Genomic DNA, 25,956 nt, shown 5'->3' on the forward strand with positions numbered 1-25,956 from the left:
TACCGATTCTGATTTTGGAGGATGTGTCGACAACATGAAGTCAACATCAGGATACATCTTTATGATGGCAGGTGGTGTTGTGTCATGGAAGAGCGCTAAACAGTCATTGGTAGCCTCCTCCACTATGGCAGCTGAATTTGTTGCATGTTTTGAAGCATCTAATCATGGCGTATGGCTGAAGAACTTCGTCACAAGTCTGAAAATTGTGGATTCTATTCAGAAACCACTCAAATTATTATGTGACAACAATTCAGCAGTGTTATACGCAACCAACAACCGAAGTTCGTCAAAGTCGAAGTACATTGACATTAAGTTTTTGGTTGTAAAAGAGAGAGTGCAGAATAATGAATTATGTATAAAACACATAGGTACAGACTCCATGATTGCGGATCCTCTTACTAAAGGATTACCACCCAAGAAGTTTCACCAACATGTTGCTTGTATGGGTGTAGCATCTGTTTAGGATAATTAGAAAATGTGGGAGTCTGAATATGTTTTAAGTTCTGTTTTTTGATGTTCTATGTAATGCAATTGTAAACATTTTTGATGATATATACAAGTTGCATTCAGTTTCAGTTTCATTATTTCTTTCTTTAAAGTTTAAATTTTTGGCCTCATACAGTAAAGTAAAGGTGACTCAATTAGAAATAGGCACGTCTAATCACACTTGCGTGTAATTTCTAAACTATATGTCCAAATCAGATTCATGTCATTCAGTTATGTTGGCAGCGTGATTTATGTCAGTTTAGTTGCGAATAAATGTGACAAATGCCGCTTAAGTCCTTTGTTAGCATAATTGATAGACGAAATTGTTTAAGAAATACGATAAGTAAAGACAGAAAAGTTGCACGCAATAAAGTTAAGGAAATATAATCAAAAGGTTGCACTTGTCCATGTGGGAGATTGTTGGATTTAGAGACGTCTAATTACAATAATTAAGTTGGACATACGTGCATTATGATTATGATATCAAATACTGTCAGTAATGATTAAGATATGCCAAATAATGTGATTAATTAAGTCATGGCATTATACGTATTTAAATAAGGATTTGGATACAAATACATATAGAATAATGTTAAACAATTATAATTGTTAATGGACCGATTATAGTTGATTAAAATAATAGCAGTAATAAATTTGAGCTGAATAAGGAAATCAGAATCTATTCTGATTGATTTCAGTTTTTCTGGAAAGTTCCCGATTTCAAAATCTGATGAAATCCGAAATTTCAGATTTCTTGACAGACTTGTTTCAGCTAAATTTCGGCTGCCCTAGGATTGGGGTTTTACACTGCTATAAAAGGGCTGAGTCTCCAAGGCTTGCAATCAACTCAGAAAAAAATTGTCTGCTCCATTGAAGACTAGATACTCTGTCATTTAGGATAGCCAGAGAAAAGGATTGCAAGTTCTTGGAAGGATTCAGGAGCCAATAACTCAAGTCAAGACCAAGAACATTTGAAGATGGAAAGTAAGTTCCGTTGTGCATTAATTTCAATTTCTTACAAATGAGTAGATCTTGGTTAGGGTTTAAAGTAATTAGGAAAACCCTCAAAGCAAAACCAACAAAAATATCCTACAATTATAAAAATATTATTAATAAATCTACAAAGATAAAGAGAGGACAGTTTGGGCGAGGAGTCTAAGGAATATAAAAAGTTCTAGTGGAAAATTATCTATAAATTAAAATACCTCAGTGGAATCCATGAGCAATCAACATTCAACGAGGAATGAGGAGTTAAATCACCTTTTCCACTCCAAGAGCTTAATAATTTCTTCCCCTGGTTCTTCGATTCCAACTATTGTAACAATATTTAAACATAAAAAGATCACAAATTTTTACATATATATATAAAACGACAATTTTCTCACCAGTTATCACAATTTACCTACGTTAAGGTAGTGTGGATAGTGTAGCTCGTGGCTTTCGTGCACGCGACATGGTCTTGTAAATACATAAACCGGTTTGGCTCAACATTTTGATGTACGTTTGTGCTTCTTTGTTCACAGTGGCAGAGAAAAACCTGCCATTTGTAAAACTGCATTTAGATTTTTTCTTTTACATGCCTAATTGATAAAAAAGGTTGTAACTCCAACAATAATCTCACATGAAAAAGACCGTGTAGATATATTTGGATAGGAAAAGGAGTCTTCGACTTGATTTTAGCTTCCATATACACAATTTTATCGTTAAAACATATACACGTGGTTATCGTAAAAACATATTGTGTCCACTAATCACCTGGAAAATTAAACATATACACACGATTATCTTAAAAACATACCGTTTCCAGTTTGAGAACTCACCTAGAAAATCTTAAAGCATCATTTTGAGTACATCAAATAATAGAGGCTTCAACTATCATTTTGAGTACATCAAATAATAGAGGCTTCAACTATCAACATTGTTGATTCCTTAATTGGATCCTTCCATTATATACATTCATTTTGTTTTTTAACATGTTGGAATCCACGAGGAATCAACATTCAACTCCTGGAGTGAGGTGATTTAACTACCCGTTCTTAGCTCACTTTCTTCAATTATGCTTCAAGCTCCATCATATTCATATCCAATTCACCCCTATTCTGACTAAATTCATTTGTTTGAAGTTCAAATAATCTCTAATGTCGATGCAGATATTGCAAGATTTCTTTCCATGGTCTTGATAATGGCCATAGTTTAACTAGCAGGAATTGCCCATAAGTTATGGAAATTCTGGTTATAGAAAATCTGACAATGATTTTTGTAAATCCAAGTTATAGTTATTAATCTTCAAAAATTTTGGTGTCTTAGAAGTTTTTGATGATGTTCAATTCATTTCCACCATAAAAACAAGATTCAAACACTGCCTCTACAAGATTTTTTAAAAATTTTTTGCCCAAATAATAACCACTTTTAACTGTCCAAGGCAATTCCTCTGCCTAGGTAAACTAGTGCCAATTCAATTAGACAGGCAAGTATTATTTGCACATCTAGTAATGCAGTCCTTTGTTTGACAACTGTGACTTTCTCGATAACAGTACATCTCGCTGCAAAGTAAGTGCCCTGAAAAATCCTTATTTCATATCGCATTGAAAACTTATTAGTCACTCAACTCGTGAGATATGATATTGATATTGCAACATTGAATGTCGTCGTCCTTACCTAAAGGGCCAAACACACAAAAATTTATTGCGAAACTTGTAACGACTATAGGTGAACATATAAATTTATTCATTGGTAGATGGAATTCAAAAAATTCGCCAATAGAAAGGATGTACCCTACCATAGGTTTTGACAATTTCAATTTGAAATTGGACATCATTTTGACTGGTAGCTCATCTATATTGCACGTCAAAGTTGACATCAAAAAATTTCGAGCAACTGTCAAATACATTCTGAAATGTAAAATACCTCCTACAAGACGTCAAGTTCTAGGACTGGTACCGGGTATTGGTAGCAGTACTTCTCAGAGGAACGAGGTTCAAGGAAAGAGTACATGTTAAGCATCTCAGTTGCCATGTGCATGAATAGGATGAAAACCATTTATACTGCTTATTTTAATTCCCAGCTTTGCTTCTTTCTAAATGCGGGTTCCATATTCTGCATATTGTTTTTGTCAGTATATCAATCTCAACCAAGGGCCTGAGGAAGGAGATTGAATGCATGGGAATCTCGAGTCGAAATAGACAAGTAACTTTATTGAAAAGGATTTCATAAAAATATTTTCAATAAAAGGTAATTATTATAATTATTTGTGTTATTTGAGAAGGGATTTGTTATCCATGCTATTTTTTTTTTTTTTTTTGGGAAATATTGCATATGTATTTTATGTGTGAAATGATAGAAACTAGTTTTTGAACATAAATATTTTGTACTTGCATTCATAATAGTTAGTGAGTTGGTTAGTTTTTGGGAAAATAATAATTAGTGTGTTAGATTTTTTGGAAAATAATATAAATTTGCATGTAGGGAAAAAGAGTAATTGTTGTGTTAAAATTCTTAAAAAAAAGATATGTTTTTGCATGCATTATTGTATTAGATTCTTGGAAAGTCACACTTGTAATTGCATGCTGTATTGTGTTAAGCTTTCTTTTGGAAGATTTTTTAGAAAAACATATGCATTTGCATGCATAGGAAAAATAATCGTGGTGTTAGGTGCTTGAAAGACTACCTATTGCATTACTTTTTTTAAAGAACATGTGCTTATATGCACATAGATGATAGTGTTTTTACTTGAATGGAATATGTGTTTTCGCATGCAAGATTTAATTAGCTTCCTTTGGAAAGAAAGATGTACTTTGTATGCAATAAATCATAACTACTATGTTAGCTTCATTTTGGAATTGAGCATCTATTGTTCATGTACAATAGCTATTGTAAATAGCTCTCATTTGGGAAAGATGATGTTGGAAAGAAAAAATAGTTGTATACATAAGAATAGTATCTATTATGTTAACTTCATTTTTGGTCAAGAACATGCATTTGCATGCATAAGCACAATATCTATCGGGTTAGTTCTTTTGGAAAATGATACATATTTGCATGCGCCACAAGTAAAGACTAAGGGGTTAGTTTCTTTTGATAAAGTTTATGTAATTGTATGCATGGAGATCATAACTAAGGTGTTAATTCCTTTAAAAAAATATGGACAATTGTAGTGGTTTTCTTAGGAAAAGAATGTGGACTTATGTGAGGGGAATAATAGTTAACGTGGTATTTATCTTCGAGATATTTTCTCTCTTCTTATGTGAAATAAGGATAATAGCCATGGAGGTTCTTTAATATTATTGCATTTTGTGGGCAGAGGTAGATGTTTCCCTTCTCGTGATAGATGTGGAATAGGGACAAATGAGCATACCTTGGTTATCTTTATGTATTTATTTATTTACACATGCGAATTATGGATGGATAGACACGTGTCATAACTGTACACACATAAAAATAAATAGAGATGCTTTAATAGTTAAGTGTGTTTAACTAATGCATGTGTAATATTGTTAAAGGAGGCATGTCATTATATTTTACTTATGTTTTATGAATGCACATGAATTAATTTTGAAGCATCACTAATAAATATTTGGTATTGGTTTGATCACTATTTGATCTAACCATGATATCAAATTTTGTTGACAGTACCAGTTACAGAAAAATACCATGACGTATGTGAAAGATAGATTATGTGGCAATCAATGAGTTAGTGGCCCATGTCGATTGAAGGAATATCAACTGCGAGATAATCCATTGATGGAAAAAATCAGGTTGCAAAGACATAATGTTTGAGGGTTTGTGGGTAAATGATATCATGATTATTGTAATAGTTCTAGCTAGTTATGTTGTATTTACAATGATATTTCTTTGTAATATTTTATGAAAATGGTAAAGGGATGGACTCCCTTGCAAGTCATTGAGTGGGGAGTGGACACCCTCACAAATGTTTAATAAAATTAAATGTTTGTTGGTCTTCACTCTACGGGATGTCGAGGGTATATCAGTGGTCAATGATGTGATTGTCTATTGTGTTATTCTTATGATGTTGATTTCTTGCATGATGTGCAATTTATATTATCAAGTATGTGATTAACCAACTGAGTTAAATGAGTAATGGAATTAATGCAAGGTTAAAACATGAAGTTTATGTTGTTACAATATGTAACTTACTATTCCTTTACTAATTTACTCTATCTAATGATGATAATGTTATCTAATGGTGAGTTAGGGATTATGGAAAAGTGAATTTGGATTATTACATGTTGGCAATTCCGTAAATTTTTTATAACCTTATGTACTTTTCAACGAGGTTTACTGGAGGATGTTACATAAACTAAGGAAATGCTAAACATTATAAATTTAAATTGACATAAACTAAGGAAATGCTAAACATTATAAATTTAGGCAATTTAAGAAGATTAATTGTACATGTTAGAATTTAAAAACTATTTTTTCCAATTATAAAAATTGAGTTATTTAAATTCCAAATCGATTTTGATCCTTTCCTTCTCATATAATTGCATAATTTTATTTATTTATTTTTAGTAATATAGATGAAATAATATTATTTATTTTTATTGAAATAAAATAAAATTTATTATATTTATAAAATAAAACTAAATTTATTGATAGCCCCAAGGGATAACTCAATTGGTCGAGTTCCCATTGCTAAGTACCTTACCAATTGGGAGGTCACGGGGTGAAATCTCCTCGACACCCTTGGGCTTAGGCCCAACTAGATAAGCTGGCGGGTAGTTCCCTTCGGGTGGATCTGCCCGAATTATTACCCGTGGATGTAGTAACCACTTAGTGATCATGAACCACAGTTGAAAAAAAAAAGACTAAATTTATTGATAGTTAAATTTTAGTTTATAAATTTGAAATGATTATATTTTTTTAAATATTTAAAATAATAATTTTTTATTTTTATTTTTTATAAATTAATAAAAATAATTCAAAAATTTAGATATAGGAAAAAAATATGAACTAATTTATGAGTTTTGGATACTCATGACACTCCACCTGAATTATAGTAAATATGAACTTAAGTTTAGAAAAAACATGAACTTAAATAAAATGAAGAAACACAACTTTTTCCTTCTTTCCGTTTAAGTTTAGGGAAGAGTAATATTATTTATTTAATTGAGCTAATAAAGACAACTTATCAATTAAATCCCAATTGCGAACACTCATTTTTATGAGTTCAACAAAATATGAAATACATTAGGAACATATAGTTACACGGATGGAAAACCAAAAAAGGACAAAATCATGCTTAATGATAAAATTGCAAATAGACTCCACCTCAAATATAGTGAATATGATGTGAAAGATGCTCGTGGACCCCACTTCAAATAAAGTGAATATGAATATGCCATTTAGATTAAAAAAATGAAGAAATAACTTTATTTAATTAATAACACAATCCACTGAAACTAGTAGCTCAAAATGATCAGTCATGGTTTTCACTGAAAAGGAGCTAGAGATGGAAGGACAACATAAACCAACACACAAGTAGTTTCAATCAGAACTACTGAGTCTTAAGTAAACTAACGGTCCATTGCATGTACACATATTATAAAGAATGTTATTATAGGCCCTATGAACTCGAACTTAATTTTTCTGGTCCAACTCAGGGTCACAACACTACTCCTCATTAATCGAGCATCTTGATGGATTATTTTTAAATCAACTGGTGAGATACAATTTCCACAACTGACTAGGTTATATATTGGCTTGTTTTAACCCTGGTTTTTGCATTAATTCTCTGTTATAGAAGGTGAACAAAAGACTTATTTTTAACGACAGGTCATCTACTATTACATTGGAGCCAGTGAAGGATGAAGCATATTGGGACTATAACTTTCTGAAATTTTTATTTTCTCTATACTATTTGGTAGATTTTCGTCTTCTCAGGACTTCCAGAAGAGGCTAATAACCTATTTTTACATACTTAGAGCCATACATTACAATTCTTCACCTAGGGGTCTGGATATACAGTTGATACACGGCTCAAAAAAGTTCCATATAGTTATAGTGATGCAATTGAAGCATTCGGGCTACATCGCAGAAATTCCAGGTTTTAGTGTTGACCTTGTGCTCTACAACAATTTCATTCTATTCATTTTTCTCTGTGAGACTGGTTTCAATGCGCTATTGGCTTCCTACAGAGCCTCTGCTGGTTGGACCACCTCCTATCCTCCTTGGGGATTTCCTCTTACCATCCCGTTGTTTTCTCCTCCCCGTATTCTGGCTACTTGAGGGGAAGCTTTAGTGGCATTCACTTTTATAATTTTCCCATTGAAGTTTATGGACCCCGATCCGAGGTGGCACACCCAACTTATCTACTCCATTATTGCTGATAGTTTGGTTCCTTGTTTTATCAAAACTGTCACTAAAATTCCAGGTACTATGACACTTGTTTCAACATGTAGCTTCCCACCTCACCTGATCCTGAGTAACTCATTGCCATCACAATTGAGGCGGAAAATCGAGTGCAACCTAACCGATGTAGTGAATATCCTCAGGTATCTGGGTATGAGCCTCTCCTCGAACATTAGATGGAGGTAATAAAAGACACTAGGGTTTTTTCTCATAGTATAAGTGTTATAAAGTATTCTAAAGCCTTGAAAGTGATCACTACACTGATACATCTTACTCTTAAAACAAATTCTTTTTGGGATAAGATCGAGCCCCTGAAATTACATCCAATTCTGGGATGTTGGCCATTTATACGCATGACAGGAGACCAAATTTATCAATGGATGTCTATTTATTAGCTTACCAAACTCAACTATCGGTTGAGAATCAACATGATGCACAACGTTTGGGTTTACATTCATTTTCTTAGTCAAGCAGGCGCAAAGTTTCCAGGTAGGCCTCACTCCATCATCTATATACTTTAAGGAAAAACATTATGTTCCTTATCTCTCTGTTGTTCCAGGTTAGCCACTAACATAGGGGAGATACTTTTGTTTGCAATTGTAAATCCCGTATAACAAATTGGCGACTCCGTCGGGGAACAAAGAATTCCCTTAGTGGTATCCTTGTCCATTGTGTTTGTTTACCTCCTTGAAATACCTTTGTTGTATCATCCAACCAAGAATAGCCCTAGGAAGTGACTTCATTGAACCTTCTTTGTAATTTTTGTGCCAGAAACCTCTTTCCCAGGCCCAATGCATCCCTTGTGTCTTTGACATAGCATCACACCTCACCTTGGTGCACTCTGCACTAGCGTTGCAATGCACTAGTGCCTCTTCTGCACCAACATTAGCTCTTGTTTTTGCATGAATTTTACCTTGGTTATTGAACCTATCTTTGGTTAGCCTACTACCAATTGAACTTCCCTGAGTCTTCAATGTATTTTGGTCTCTTTTAAACCTCCATTTGGTTTGAATCTGTGTTGTTTGCCTTTGGTAAGAATTGGTTTTGATTTTCCTTTGCTATTATCACTTGGTCACTTGCAAACTATTTTAGTTTGGTTGATGATCACTTGGATGTTCAAATTGTTGTTCTAGTCCACATTTTGAAAAGTGTAATTGAATCAATAATTGAACATTTTCATATTAGTTTTCTCCATTTCGAAAATTAAGTGTGATGAAAAAAAATGCATCGAGGGTTTTACATGTGTATTAGTATATGAACAGTTGCATTGGAAAGGAAATCTAAGGAAATCTCATCTTGCATCTTTTTTTTTGCATATTTTGTGTTGCATCTTTATTGTTTCTTCCCTTCCTTAGCTATATTTTCATTGAAAGAAAAATAAATTTTATTTTCTCATGGTAGATTTGCATCTTAGGAGATTAAGGTGACATTCTTGGTGAACCCTAAAACTAAAACATAATCAAAGATAAACAGTAAAATTTATTGAATTAACCTAAGGATCATTTGTAACATTAATGCAAACATTTAGAGGTATAGGCCGAAGAAGTGTCCAGATGTCATTAAACGTAGGAGTTGTCATTTTTTTCCAGCGTTGCATCCCGTGGGTGAAATATCGTTCCACATATATGAGTGTAGAGGACCATACTCCACATAACTTCAAGTATATTGGTGGCACTCCATGCATGTAAAGTATATGGGAATGCTATCATCAAAAAATTACACATTAGACAACACTACAGACTGCACTCACACGTACAGTTGCGTATATTTTTGGAGTCCCCAATAGTTTGTTATCCATCCATAGATAACAAAGTCGACCACCTTGTATATCATGATACACCGAACACAACATTCGGGGAGATTGCCTGCACGTGTGTTAAGTCCTCAGTTTGCCAAGGTGTATATTACATTTCACAGTTTCTTGGTAAACTTTAATGCCTAGTTACCCATTTGTTTTGTTTGTGTTTCTAATTTCTAATATCAATTAATTGACTGCGGAACAACATCCTCCTTGTGGAGAAACTCCTTGGTGGATATTAGGTTGAGACTAATGGCAACAGTTGCAGATTCTACCAATCAAGGGAACCCATCTGACAGGAATCCTAGCCCTTTTCCTTCTTTTGGAAATATTGGTGCTCTATATATGGCAACATTGTCCCTCCTCAGATGTACGATTGGTTTTTTAGTTTGGTTATTTTCAACCCCTATGGCTCTGAATGTCCAAACTACTTCTCAACCAAGTTCTGCTCGACCTGAACAACATCAACGTCATGTTGATCCTAAACTTGACCCTTTTCCTTCTTCACCTATTGTCTCTTCATCACTTTCTTCCTCTTCGCCTAGTGAAAGTATTGATTCCAGTAACCAGGAAGGTAAGAAGAAGAAGAAGAAGAAGAAGAAGAAAAGTAAGGGGCAACCAAGAAACCATTGCTACAGACACAAATAGTATGGAAAAATATTCCAATTAGCCCCATAAATTTAAATTCTCTTGCATGTTATGTAAGGGTAACCACCTTCTTAGATATTGTCCCGGTATTCCCAAGATATTAGAAGTCTGGTTTACAAGCTCACATCAGCCTTTGTCATCAACCTCTAGAGATAATGTTGGTGATAAACCATCCACTAGTGATAGTAAGGTCCATGGGAAAAAAAGTCAAATTTCCCTGTAAGTTATGTGAAGGGAATCATGTTATTCACTTTTGTCCTTATATGGATGAAGCCTCAAAAGTGTTGGAAAACATTACAAATTCTCAACTTAGACTTCCAACTGGTTACTAGAAGTTTTCTCCCAATCCTCCACTATTTGATGAAGGGATTGATCAAAATCCATCTCTAGTCAATCCCACTCTCTATGAATGTGAATCCCATGAGTCCATTCTTGACCAATCATTGGTTGAGAAACTGGTTGACTTGATTCCACCTTCATTTGATCGTACCTTTCCCATAGAGAGTGAACTTCATACCACTCAGGTTCTTCTCATTTCTTTAGGTTCTAATGAATTGGGGGATAGTTCTCCCATTCCCACGACACAGGGGGGAAATCCTCCTGTTCCCACAACACTAGAGAGCAGTTCTCATGTTCCCATAACACAAGGGGGCAGTTCTCTCATTCCCATGACAACCCTTCCAAGTAGTATGGTCACTTCCTTTGATTGGAGTCGACTGACAAGATATCGTATTCCTCCTTACATGCCCTTCCAGATCATAGTACATGCTTATAATGTGGTCGTACCTAGCACAATCATAGATGAAGGTGACTATGTTAGTATTTTGTCCTCAACTACTTGGAAAGCTTTAGGTTCTTTGCAACTTGTGCTCGTTACCCAAAATATGTTGGCTTTTAACAGAGGAACCAATCAACCATTAGGGATCCTTCCTAAGTTACCTATTACTTTGGGAGGAAAGACTATCTATATCGATGTGATGGTAGTCTAAAGCCCTTTCGATTTTAATTTACTCCTTGGGCGTGACTATGTTTATTTCATGGGAGCTCTTGTCTCTTCACTCTTTCATGTGATGTGTTTTCCGCATGGAAGACGAATCACGACTATTAACTAGCTTTCATTTGTTTGTCTTAATTTGACTCTGAATCAACCAACATCTCTAAATGGTCCTTATATGCAAGTGGTATCTCTCCCAACACAAATTAATTATGTGGAAACCTGTTCCATGCTCGTGTCTACTGATAATCTAGTAGGTGATGTAGTGCATCATTTACTGGGGGCATTGGAGTCTGATCTATCCATTGGATCCTTTGATCCCTTCTAGTGCATTGTTCTCCCATTTGATGAAAAACTCTTGGAAGCCATGGTCTCTTGGAGGCCATGATCAAGTGTTGGAGCAGAGTTCCTTTTCTTGTGTCAAGCTCCTTAAAAAATGAAACATGGTTCCCAGAGCATAATTCATTTTCTTGTGTCAAGCTCATTAAAAATTGAAACAGGGTGTCATGACCATAGTTCTTTTCCTATGTCAAGCTCATTAAAAAATTAAACAAATCCACTATCAATTAGATTCTTTGATTAGATCTTGTAAATTTCTAGTCGAGTCTTTCACTCGATATCGTAAGCGAACCTTCATTCCATCCACCTGTTAGTACCTAGTAGTCTACTTGGGTGCATGAGATGAAGCTTAGCATGTACCTTGAATTGAGTCATTATGGTGGGGGCATGCAAACTTATTTCAAGCAAAGTTTTTCTTCTCTTTCAAGCTTGTGTAAAAATGGACCAATTTCAAGCATAGTTTCCCATGTTTCAAGCTTCTATAAAAATGAAACCATTCCCATTTTATCCCTCATGATTGCCATTTTTATCAGCCTGTCTTTTCCAGATGAGCCTTGTTTTTTTATTTCATCATCTCCATCTACATAACCAATCATACATTTTCACTTGGTTTTTACCCCTTCCCGAGGAACCGCTGCGATGAGTGGTCTTACTAGCCCACCTCTTCAAATCTGTGTGTTTTGAGCAATTCCATCATGACCGGAACCAGTTACTACCCGTTATACCACTCGTTCCTCTAGGAGGAGTCTTCTTTTAGGTCTTTTCATACTCCCAAAATATGAAAGGATTATCGAGCACTTGTATTTTCTAACTCGTAAAAGTAAATGAAAAGACTTCTACTCAGTATAAGCTTAACCCTTTTCTAGACTAAGATAGACTAGCTACAAAAAATGAATACCTTAGTTGAACATGGCTAAGAGGTTCTCTTAGGTATTATTTTCTACCTTTTCAGACCTAAGGGACTACCTACAAAAATGGACATTTTGAGTTTTCTTTTTTTCCTCTTTTTCGAACTCTCTAAACATGAAAAAGATGTCGAGTTTTACCATCGTCAGACTCGTAAAAACATCAAACAATGATTGAACCTTCGATCATGACAGGGTCAAACCACTCCTTCTTAGGGTTTGTTAAATATACTCTGATGAATTCATCCGAAGGATGAACTTACAAATCAAGAATATGTTATCCTCCTCAAGCTTGTTAAAAAAATAAAGAAGTGTTGACCAGTATGGTTGGGAAATTGGAAAAAAGGGATTCCATTTTGCTAATGGTAGTGAGTTTCTCTTGAAAACGACACTCTCCACTTCATCTCTGTGGCTGTTGGGTTGGCCAATCTGATTGCCTTTTGGTTATCATACCATTTACGGAGCCTCCATTTCAGTTTTAGGTCAATGCTGCCAACTCCATTTAGTGTCGTTGGTGTGTTCAAGAGAAGTCATTTAGTTTATCTCTGCTACAATACTCTTAAGCTTTCATTTCATGTCTTCCTTTACTGATCCCATTCCATGTCAACATCATTATGATCATTCTATCTCAATCATGATACCCGTTTTGTGCCGTTGATGAGGGATACATCAAGGCCCTCCTACAACGAGTCACTTCCTGTGGACATCAGCACATCAACCAAGATGTTGACTTAGAAACACAGCTTTTGTACCTTGGTGCTTGCATGCATCAATGGAAAGTTTCTTCACTCTTGGCGACAGGTTTACATCAATGGCCTTCGACAGAAATATTTTGTGTGGTGTTCGACATCAACTCATTTACTCACACCATACAGGTTGTACTTGAGTACCTTAAGAGACATTAACAACATCGATGGTTTCTCTCGCGTCTATTAACGACTTACATCATTGGCCAGTAATAATATGGTGTCTACCATGTTTGACTCTATCTCATTGATTCACATGGTTAGACTCGTACGTTGGTTGGTCGCGTGAAAGAGATAGAAGACCCCAGATCTAGTTTCATCCTTCTGGGTTGCGATTGCAAGAGTTATACAAATATCACAATGTATGATGGCCATGGTCATCCATTCATGGGTCCACCAGCTGCATCTATGGACACATCTTTTGATTGTTATACAAGTTATGTTAGCTTATGATCTGAGTATGCGTATGTCTCCCTCAACAAACAAAAATTTCATGTTGTAAATGTATTGTAACAGATGAAGCTAATCGGTTATCCTTGATCCCAACTTGTCGCAAGGTAAAGCACTTCATTCATCAGTCATCATCTCTGACTTTGCACCTTAGGGGGCATTCTTTTATAATCCATTTTGTCACATCTGATTAATAGGCCTCCTAATGGGATCAATCAACATCTTAATCCCCCTTGTTATCATCATTTCACAAAGACCTAAGCATGTATCTTTCATTTCCCTGATTTTTTGCCTGAAAGCACCTTGTTTCACTCATTTTAAGGAGCAGAGCACCCTGCGTAATGCAGCAATTGCATTGTAGTGAAATCTCTCATTCTCTCAAGGTGTTATGTAGTGCACCCTACATAACTGTGGGGGTGCGTTGATTTTAGAAATTCAGGAAAAAATAAAAAAAATTACGAATCTTCCTCTTCTAGAAGATTCCAGAGGTTGTTTAAAGAATTTACCTTGGATAAACATTTGAATCCTATCTGATTCCACCTTGGAGAAATCACCATCTTATCCCTTGAGCTCATCCTCCCATCACTTTTGGATCTCAAGCCTAGATTGGTAAATGGATAAAAATTCCTTCCTATATATTTAACTCATTCCACAAGCATCTGGTTAGTTTTTGGTTGGATTTTGGAGAGTGATTCTACCCTTATGTTGTTATAGTGAGTGGTCATCATCTCATGCATTTAGGGTGATTGAAGGTGCATATTGTGACAAGGAAAGGAAAAGTCAACAACTTCGAGGAGATCTTCTACAAGATCAACTGCGACTTATGATTGTAATCTCCTTTGATTTATAGTAATGCAACTAATTCATTGTTTTTCTATATGAGATGTTGTTTCACTTATTTCAATACCATGTTGATCTATTGAATGAAGTACTTAGATTATATTACATAGATCTCCTATTTTCTTGGCTTGTGTTATCTGACTCTGCAAGTTTTAATTTTGGCAATCATAGCTGGGATTGGAGCTTCCAAGCTGAAGAAGGAGCGAAGTGTGAAAAGGATTCTAGGTAGGCCTCACTCCATCTTCTATTTACTCTAAGGAAAAACATTGTTCTCCTTGTCTCTTTGTTGTCCTAGGTTAGCCACCGACCTAGGAGAGATACTTTTTTCCACAATAGTAAATCCCGTATAACAATGATTTATCAACATCTGTCTCTTTTTCTCCTCAGGTACTTAGAGAAAATGAGCTTGATAATGTGGTTTCCCCATGATCATTTTGTCCCTTAAAATTAGGGGGATGGGGCCTGGCATTAAAGCCCGCTCTCTAAAATGGATCATACACAGACATAAGCCAAATATAATTCTACTTCAAGAACCAAGTATTTATCAGGAAAGAACTTGGAAAATCCTGCTACAAATCTATCCTCGGTGGTAGTTTGTGCAACAAATTCTTGCGGTATATTTAGAGGTTTAGCAATGGATTGGAAATCTTCCACACTTAATTTTTTGGAATACTTGACCCCTCTAGGCATTCTCCTAACTAGGCATATGCAAGGTTCTCATTTCCATTTCCGCATCCTTAATATGTACGCTCCATATTCAGGTAGAAGAATTTTCTGGGACCAAGTCTTGGATTCTGGTTTCTGGATTTAAATTCTCTCATTGTGGTAGGAGACTTGAATTTAAATTTGGGCAGTAATAAGATATGAGGTGATAAGGACAAGGATTATTTCTTGGAGTCCCATTTCATTTCATTTTTCAATTCTCTCTCCTTGCGTGATATTACTCCACCCAAGCTTGTTCTCACCTGAAACAATGGCAAGACGGGGTCAACCTGTATTTCTAAGTGACTGGATGGATTTATGGTAAAAGAACATCTTGTAGTGGGACTGATTGATCTATGCTCGTCAGTCATTCCCTCTTTCGACTCTGATCACCTTCTGATCTTGCTCTCCTGAGATAGGGAATCCTATCATAAGGATCTTCTCTTTAAATTCGACCAATCTTGGTTGGCTCATAAGGACTTTGAAGAGATAGTCCATCACATTTGGAATGATCCTCTTTTACATTAGAGCTTGACCTATATGGATAATCTATGCTACAAACTTAAAATCTTAAAGAGGGAGGTTCGAAAATGGGTTTTGGTACAGAAAAATGTTGAATCTCTTCAATTGGACTCTATTGAAGCTCCCTAGAGTGATCTTAATAATCTGCAAGATCCATCCTTTTCCTCTGAAGGTCGCAAAGCAAATATTTTGGAACTAGAAGCCAGGAAGAGATCTATTTACAAATTAGAGGAAGAGGCATGGCACCTTAAAAGTTGGGCTACGTGGGTAGCAGCAGGTGATAAGAACTCTAAGTTTTTTCATAGATTTATCTCTATGAGGAGTAGAGAAAATGCCATTTGGAGCATCCATGATGACGGGGACAATATTATCACTACTCAATTGCACATTGAATTGGCTTCCCTTTGCCACTTTAAGGGTTTTTTCTCAGCTAAAGACCTCTCGGCACATGCACAAATGGATTTCATCAATCATATGCCTTAATTAATTCATGAGCCTGAGAATGATATTTTGGGTAGACTGGTTACAAAAGAGGAAATTCATAGCGTTCTTCTTACATGTGTTAGGTATAAAATCCATTGTCCTGACCGAGGGGGGGTGGAATTATACATTCATTTCTTTCAGCTTATGTCCTTAGAACTTATAGCGGTGGTTGAAGAGTCTAGGATCAAGGTTTATATCACTGGAGCCATAAATGCTACTTTTATCACATTAATTCCAAAAAATAAGTCTCCTATCTCTTTCAAAGATTTCTGCCTCATCTCCCTCTATAACTCGGTCTACAAAATGATCTCTAAGCTCATTGCTTGCAGACTTAAGATTTATTTGTTGGACCGTATCTCTCCAAAGAAATTTAGGTTTTTGGAGGGGATACAAATACAAGACACTATGGATATTGCATAGGAATGGCTACATTCTATTAAGGTGCATAATCTAAATGCTTGTTTAATGAAGGTTGATCTAAATAAAGCTTTCGACAGTGTTGATTGGGAATTTTTGAGACTGATTTTACATAAAATCGATATATCTCAGTCAAACATAAATTGGATTATGGCATGCATGATCACTGTTAACTTTGTTGTCATTATAAATAGGCTTCCGATTACCTTTTTTAAAGCATCCAGAGGTCTATGTCAAGGATGCTCTTTGTCTCATATTCTTTTTCTCCTTTTCATGGAAACACTTAGCAGGAGGATTTCAAAATACCAGGATAGAGGATTGATTAAGGGCATTAGGATGACTAAATAAATCCATATTTCACAGCTGATATTTGTTGATGATATCATTTTTGGTGGAGAGGCTTCTGCCATGGAATGGACCCAATTTCATCATCTCCTCTTGCCCTTTGGTTCTGTATTCAAGCATGATATGAATAAGTATAAAACTGAGCTGATCTCTGCTCACTAGGATGAAGAGATGACTTCATAGATTTTTTATAGTTTTGGCATTACATCTCGGGTCTTGGACTCCAGTTTGCTTATTTAGGTTTCCACATCAAGCCTAATCACTATTTTAATTTAGACTGGGGCTAGACTATCTAGTAATTTGTGAGGAAATTAGCAAATTGGTCATACAAGTGGCTTACCATTGGTGGCAGACTCATTCTGATCATATTTTTTTTATAGTCTCATTCGGTATACTGGATGCATTTATATATGTTTCTGATGGAGATCATACATAAGATAGATGCTACCTTGGCAGGATTCCTATGGACCAGTTCTAATCAATTTGGAAAAATTCACCTAGTTCGCTTGTCACATATAGCTAAAGTTGTCGACAAGGGGGTTAGGAAATTTTGGACACGCTTTCTTTCAACAGGGCTTTAATATGCAAGAGTTTATGGAGAGGACTAATTGGCAGGGGCATTTGGTCATAGATCATCATAGGTAAGTACATGGAATATAAGGATTTTGAAGTCTGGATCAAGGATGGTGCGAAAATTACACAAATATCCTCTTACATTTGGCGAAGCATGATGAGGAACATGCTCTGGTTATTTGGGGACCTTTGTTGGGAGGTAGGGAATGGTTCTCGTGTTGAAATAGGTTTGAATGTTATTCGGGATTTGTAGGGAAATCATTCCCTATCAACACCTCTCCTTCTACATCTTCGCGAGAGAGGTATCATTTATCTTTCTCATATTGTTACTCTTCGGGATCATCCTCTTAATTTACAGTCCTAGCTTAGTGCAGCTGAAATTGGTCTCATTGGTTGTATGGCCACAGAATGGGAGAAATACATATTTCAGATTGATGTTGCAGGGATAACTATTTCAGAGGAGTTGGATCGGATGAGGTAGGCGAGACAATCACACAAGAATCAGATTTATGTCAGGGAAATATACAAGAGTATCTTACATTCTCTACCCATTGCGGAGGATCACATCTGGTTTCAAAAACTTTGGTCTTGGGATTTGCCACTAAAACTTAAGTGTTTTGGATGGGTGTCCTTGAACAATAAAATTCTCACATGGAAGAATCTTACCCATATAGGCTTCATTGGACCTAGCATCTGCTCACTTTGTATGCAGAATTCAGAGGATGTACTTCACCTATTTATGAGGTGTCCTATAGCCATAAGTGTCAAGAATTATGTCCTAAACACTTTAGGGATTGTTGCTACTTGGAATTCTAATTCTCTGGTATCATGCCTTAAACATTGGTTCGAGTATCATAAAGATTATTGCACTTTACCATTCTACATTTTCTGGGGCATCTGGTGATGTAGGAACCAAAATGTTTTTGAGCTAAAAAGGGTGGATGTTAGGATTATAGTGTTGGGGATCATGGTTTACTTCTCAGAAATTGGACCAAGGAAAAAAGTACATTAGCTGAGAAAGACACAAGCATTGGATTTGTGGCAAAGGTTCTTGGTTGGCTTTTTTGATGGAGCTTGCTCTAACGACAATTGTGGTTGTGATGCTCTTATTATTTATGAACCAGGAATACTTTCATTGCTAGTGGGAAGGAGGCAATGGGTCCAACAACAAGGCATAAATTATAGCTTTATGGGGCACTCTCTTCACTGAAAAATGATTCAACATCAATGAATTACAGGTATATGGGGACTCTAAGTGCACCATTGATTGGGTTTTGAGTCTCTATCTCGATTCCACCCTCCATTGTTAACAAATTGGATAAAGCACATACACTTAGTTGAACATACTTTTCAGAAAATCACATACAACCACATCTACAGGGAGCAGAATCACATCGCGGACAAGCTTTCAAAAAGAGGAGTTGAAATCCAAGAGTCATTTTTTATGCTGCATACAAACATGATCCAAGACTTACGTACTTTTCAGCAAATCACATACAACCACATCTTCAGGGACCAGAATCACATCGCGGACAAGCTTTCAAAGAGTATCTGCGGCTCTCCAGCTGGAGGCGGGTTATCTGCGGCTCGTCCAGGCTCTGTGAGAAAGAGCATCTGCGGCTCTGCGGCTGGACTCAGCTCGTCTGCAGCTCATCCAGGCTCTGCGGCTCGTCTGCGTGTCTGTGGCTCGTATAGTTGACCGGTATAAGTTGGGGCATGGTTTATATACAACGTTTTTAATTCATTGGAGCAGCGTTAATTGGTATACATTAGATATAGAGCGGATCTCGCTTTTCTGGGAGTGTATCGAAGGCCAGGGTAATTTTATTTTTGGCCGATCTGCAGCTCTTTATATACTCTACGGCTCGTCTAGATCTGCGGCTCTGCCGCTCTCTAGATTTGTGGCCCTTAACAGAATCGATTCACCAAAACCTTCAGATCTAGAACGTCCGTGGGTTAAGAACCTTCGTGTATGCCTCAATCCCTTCGGCAAACCCTAATTCCATAAAGGAACATTCTCTAGATGGCTCCCAGCTTCGCGAAAATAGCTGCTGGCTCTCCGTCCGCCTCTGGGGGGCAAGCTCCTGCCCATATCGTGAGTGAAGCCCCAGCTCCCACTGTCCAGGTGGTTCAGGCTTCACTCGATGAGGCTTTGAAGTTCTCTGAAAGTTCCCTAATATGCCGATTCAATGGTTTTTGGCCGCGGATGACAGCTCTCCACAGTTGGATCTTGAAGGTATGGAAGCCTCTAATTCCTGATGCAATTAATATCTACCCCTGTGCTAGGGGTTTCTTTATAGTATATTTTGAAAACCGTGAAAGCAGACAATGTATTCTAGATTCTGAACCTTGGTTCTAGGATAAATCAGGCCTATTCATGAGGCCATGGAACCCCTCTTTCGATCCCTCAACAACAGTCATAACCTCAGCACCAGTTTGGGTGAGATTTCCAAATCTATTGTTGCATCTCTGGAATTTCTCTTCGCTAGAAACCATTGGAAATGCAATTGGGAAATTTTACTGCAGGTGCCCAGAAACAGAGGAATATGCCAGAACCACGTATGCACGCATCTGTGTAGAAATGGACTTCAACGCCGGATTCCCAGCAGAAATACACCTAACAAGTAAAGACTATGTGTGGAACCAGAAACTCGATTATGAAAGTGTCCTTTTCAGATGTCGATCTTGCTTTGAGACAGGCCACCTAGCCAAAAATTGCCCAAAAGCCTCCCAGAAAAATTTTACTAGAAAAAATCACCATAGATCTACATGGTGGGAAGGAGCACAAAAAGAACAGTACACTGTCATCCAAGAAGAATACTCAGAAAACTCTGAATTACAAGAAATCGGGCAAGATGGAAATAACTCTCAAGACAAGCAGGGGGAAAGCCCCGCCCAACAACAAAAATGTGAACTCAACAACCCCTCAAGCATTGACAGTTATGAGGTTTCGAATAACGTGCAAAATAAATCTTCATTTAACAACGAAGAAAATCTCCTAGACCAAACTTCTTCTCCGACTATCTCCAAAGGGACGAACACAATAGATCGCGAAGCTAAGACACCAATGTCCCAAGAACCAGAAGAGATGAGGGAGATGCAAGATAAAGGAAGTTGGAAAACTGTAGAGAAGAAAAAGAAAGATACATCACCAATCTCGCCAAGAAAGAAAAGGATCCAGAGAATTAGAAATTAAGAAATTATAGGTCCGATACACCAATTTGGTCTCAGTGGACGTTAACCACCATCATCATCATCATCATCAAAAAAAGGAGTTGAAACTCCAAGAGTCATTTTATGCTGCATACAAACATGAATCCAGGACTGACACATGCATCATCTCCATCTTTTAGCCTCTACTATTTTCCACAAGTTAAGTCTAGAAATATTGATATATTATAACAACTATCTCCATTTTTTAACCTCTACTATTTTCCACAAGTCAAATCTAGAAATATTGATATATTATAACAACTTTTACATACTGTTTTGGAAATGGTTAAGTATAAAATAACATATTAATATTAATTTATTATAACAACTATCTCCATTTTTAGTTTGTACGGAAATAGTTAAGTATAAAATAACATATTAATATTGATATATTATAACAACTATCTCAATCTTTCCACAAGTTAAGTCTAAAAATACTGATATATTATAACAACTTTTACATACTGTTTTGGAAATAGTTAAGTATAAAATAACATATTTTTGCATGTTTTGTAAAGTTTCTGAATACTACTTTTCATATAATTTTTTTAACAAAGAATCAATATGTATCTCTTCACAACTACATGACAGATCTATATACTAAACCGAAAAAAAATATGTAACCTGTAATTTCTTTTTTATATATAAAATTTGTGTTTTTTCTCCTTAACAAAAAATAGTAGCTCAACCTATGAAGTTCGGAAATTTAAAAATATATGAAGTTCAGAAATTTCAAAATATACATAAATCTCATCGCCCTTCAAATTTCAAAATATACATAAATCTCATCGCCCTTCAGAGAAAAGTGGGGCGAGAACAAAATTATTTTATTCATTATTATTCATGAGAGTCAACTGCATGCATTATTTTATTCATATTCATATACGAACACACGTACACATATTTGAGCATATGTTGGCATAAACGAGCATACTCAATTCATAGGAAAATAGCTATTGAATATATACTACGGGAGTTTAGGGACTGTAATCATGGGAGTAGAAGGCTTTGTGGGAATCGTTGGAATTAGCAGAGGGGGAAGTAGTGGCTGAAGGGGTGTGGGTATCATTGGAAGAGTCGGAGGGGTCAGCAAATCCCAGGGAGATGTGGGTATCGTGGGAAGAAGCGGAAGGGGCAGGATTGTTGGGGGTGTTGTGGGTATCGTTGGAAGAACCGGAGGGTGCAGCAATAGTGGGGGAGGTGTAGGTATGTTTGGAAGAACCGGAGGAGGCGTTATTGGCGGGGATATTGAGGGTATCGTTGGAATTAGAGGTGGGGGTTGCACTGAGGGAGGTGTGGGTATTGTGGAAACAACTGGAGGGGGAAGCACTGGCGGTGTTGTGGGTTGCACTGTCGAGGGTGCTATGGGTATCGTTGGGAGCGGAGGGAGCAGCAATGTTGGTTGAGCTGTGGGTATAGTTGGAGCCGGAGGGGGCACTGTCAGGGGAATTGTGGGTGTCGTTGGAGTTACCAGAGGAGGCAGCAATGGCGGAGGGACTGTGGGTATTGTTGGGACCGGAGGCAGCACTGTCGATGGAGGTGTGGGTAATATAGTTGGAAAGGGAAAGGGAAGCACTGGCGGAGGGACAGTGGGTATCGCTGGAACCGGAGGGGGCTGCACTGCCTGGGGTGGCAAAATACCCTGTGGAGGACAACCAACGGTTCCTGGAATTATTGGGGATGAATATCCTATGAATGGAATGGGAGGAATGTTTGGAATGAGGGGAATACCCCCTATGCCTACTCTTTCCTGCAACAGCGATCGCCCGTTGCCTTTAGCAGTAACAGTAGGAGGCGGCATAATCTTCAATCTAGGTGACGAAAGATTGGTCTGCAGAGATGGGGAGGCAGAAGAAAGTAACCAATTTGCAATTTCTCCATATGAGGATCCCACAACACAATCTTCCTATTGGTACCTTGTGCTTTTTTTCCCCATTGTACGAGAAGAAGCAATTCCTCATGGCATGTCCTTGACGATGGCACCTACGAGATCTAAAAGTAATGCCTTCGTAGTAAATCATTTGACAATGTTTAAACCCGAATTAATTAAGATTCAAGTCTGCATAAAACCTTTCCCCTGGATCTAATTTCACTAATACCTTAGCCATCATTTTGAGTTTTGTAATTTATAAAGACATATTTGCTTCACAAAAAACCCCCAATTTGCTCCCTATGGCTCTAAACACATCTAAACTCCATAATTGCAATGAAAGTCCCGATAGCCTAACCCAATTAGGCACATAGTCAATTCGTTCACGGATTGCATCAAATTGAGGGCTCCAATGTTTTAATAACATTGGGGAGGAGTCAATATTCAAATTTTTCTCTAAAACCCAAGAAACATCTTATGTCTAACCGAATCCTAACATAAACCAACCAAGAACCAAAATATTTACCTCTAAAACCTTAGATGGAGTGTTCCCCATTCTTTATTGACCCAATTGTATAAGAGCTCCAATGAAAAATGTTGGCCTCTATCACACCCTACCAAAACCCTATAAGATGTGGCCATAACTTCATCAAGTTCTATGTATTCCCCAAAGAACCAAATTTTGGTTCTTGTTCTTGACCTTTGCACACTTCCCCTTTTTCCTTTTCTTCCCTATGCAGATTTCTCCCTCTTTTTCCGTCCCAACTCATTTATCCTCCACCAATTTTTCTTGGGCATCTTCCAAACTTTAATGCCTTCTGATATCCTATTATAATGTAAACATTGTTGTGTTTAAACCCCTAGGGTTTACACTAATATTTCCCGACAAATTGTTGTTCAAGGGTATTTTGAGCAATTCCAACACCCCTCCTAACGATAAAACCCCACCATTAAACATCTACTAAAAATGGCCATAGCCCCTAGTTGTAAACCTTCTCGACTAACTAGCCTCAGCCAATGGCCATCTGTTTACAAGTAGACCAGACCACAACTTGACAGATGAGCAAGGGACATGACTAGGGTTTGTAGACCTAGCTCCATCCAAAGGACCAAGCACCAGAATACACCCCAAACCAAGGCATTTGGACAACCAGAGGAAGAGTCAAAGGGACCATTCTCAATGTTACACTCCTAGCTCTAAGAAGAACTCGATATCTTCTCTGTGAAGACACTCGCTGGAACCCAACCCACATTGGACCAGTCTCCATGTTACACTCCTAACTCTAAGAAGAACTCGATATCTTCTCTGTTATACTCCTAGCTCTAAGAAGAACTCGATATCTTCTCTGTTATACTCCTAACTCTAAGAAGAACTCGATATCTTCTCTCTGAAGATAAGAGCTGGAACCCAAGCCACATTGTTATCATGCTGAGATGGCACATCAAACTATGTCATGGAAAAATCACTAGGGTCAAAACCATAATCAACGAGTTCTTCCATTGTTACTATCGGTAATCCCAAAATTTACCACTGTAAATGTTGAAGGGAATCGGCACTAGTTTGGTAATTTAACTAAATCTTCTCATATTTCACAATCACTAGCCTAAATATTAGAAAGTCCATTCGTTGATGTAGGGGAGAGAATGAGAATATGCCTATCTTTCATTTATGATCCTAAGATAAACATATGTATTGAAAGAAAGATTAATTTACCAACATTCAATATGGGAAACACATATAGTCATAATTAATTAAATAGATAATAACTATAAAAAACTTTAGATCGATCTTAATCATAGAAATACCAAGTGACTAGAGGGATCAAATCTTTTGAAGTGAAAACTTTGAAAAAAAAATCACACCTTAAGAGATTTGATCCTGATCACATTAACATGGATTTGTAATGGTTATATATATATATATATATATATATATATATATATATATATATATATATATATATATATATATATATATATATATATATATAATTTTTCATTGATTTTTTAATAATAAATAGATTCACCAAATCTTTGCTACATTTTAAACAAAATTGGCTAGAAAATATACTTGAATAGGAGTAAAAACATAGAATAATAAAACTACTTGAAATGTTTTAATCATAAAACTTTATTTTATTTTTTTAAATGCTTTATATAATATATACAATTTTTATTTTTTTGACCATATATAATATCTACATAATTAACATTGAAATATTTTACTTAACATGGGTGTTGAAATATTTTATTTATGGACCACATTATCTCATTAAAATGTTTTTTTTTACTTAATATATTTTGAAATATAGGTTAATACTATTTAACTAGTATATTAAAATGTTTTATTTATTTATTTTCCTCCTCTTCTTATTTTTTCTTTTATCTACTTATTTATTTCTTTTCTTTTCTTTTCTTTTTAAACTTTTAACCAATATAGATCTATTTTAAGCATGGATCTAGCATGACCCATGAGAGATCAAATCTCTTGTGCTTTAAACCTCCTTTAGAATGCAAATTTTGGAAGAAAAAAAATTGAGTCTCTCTCATCACTGTTTAAATTGTATTTTTGAATGCTATATAGAGTATGTAAATTAAACTTGTAAGTCTAATTTTTTCTCAGTTGGATTTTAAGGAAAATTGACCCAAAAAAAAACAAAAAAAGGTAAAATAATGAGACTACAAATGTTTTAACCATATTTTTTTTAATCACTCTATATGATATATACATATTTTTTTAAAACAATATATATTATAAATAGCTGATATTAATTTTTTTACATAACTTGTGCATTGAATTTTTTTTATCTATACACTACATTATCCATATTAAAATGCTTTTATTTTTGTTATTAATAGGCCAATATTAATTAATTATGCATATTAAAATATTTTATTAGTGATCCAAATTGATTTTTTATTATTATTGATATTTTTAAATGTCATATGTTAATTTTAGATTAAGAATTAAATGAATACACATCTCCCTCTTATAATTTTTATTAGGAAGTACTTGATTTTATTATTTTATTTTTATACCGAATGTGTTCCCTTTTCAAATGGTTCACTGTCGACAATCCTCAACCTTTTTTTTCCACCATTAGTTCGAGAAAACAACTATCACTACTTTTGTTTTCCACCATTGATTCAAACAAGCATGTGTAAGGCACATTGTATGTTGGCCATGTTCTGTCTTATTGGATTTCCATCCTTCCAAGCACATCAGTTACTAAATCTGAGAAGAAGTAGGATATAGT

The 25,956-nt window shown here is 36.0% G+C and overlaps 1 pseudogene; it reads left to right on the forward strand.

Annotated features, from left to right (window-relative positions):
- LOC149202559 (uncharacterized) overlaps positions 1-22,035 on the forward strand; it is a 35,985-nt pseudogene extending 13,950 nt beyond the window's left edge.
- Positions 22,036-25,956: the final 3,921 nt, after the last annotated feature.

This window comes from Pinus tabuliformis, chromosome 2_1, assembly GCF_031772625.1.
Source record: "Pinus tabuliformis cultivar Carrire ecotype Pingquan chromosome 2_1, CPIR1, whole genome shotgun sequence".
Classification (NCBI taxonomy): domain Eukaryota; kingdom Viridiplantae; phylum Streptophyta; class Pinopsida; order Pinales; family Pinaceae; genus Pinus; species Pinus tabuliformis.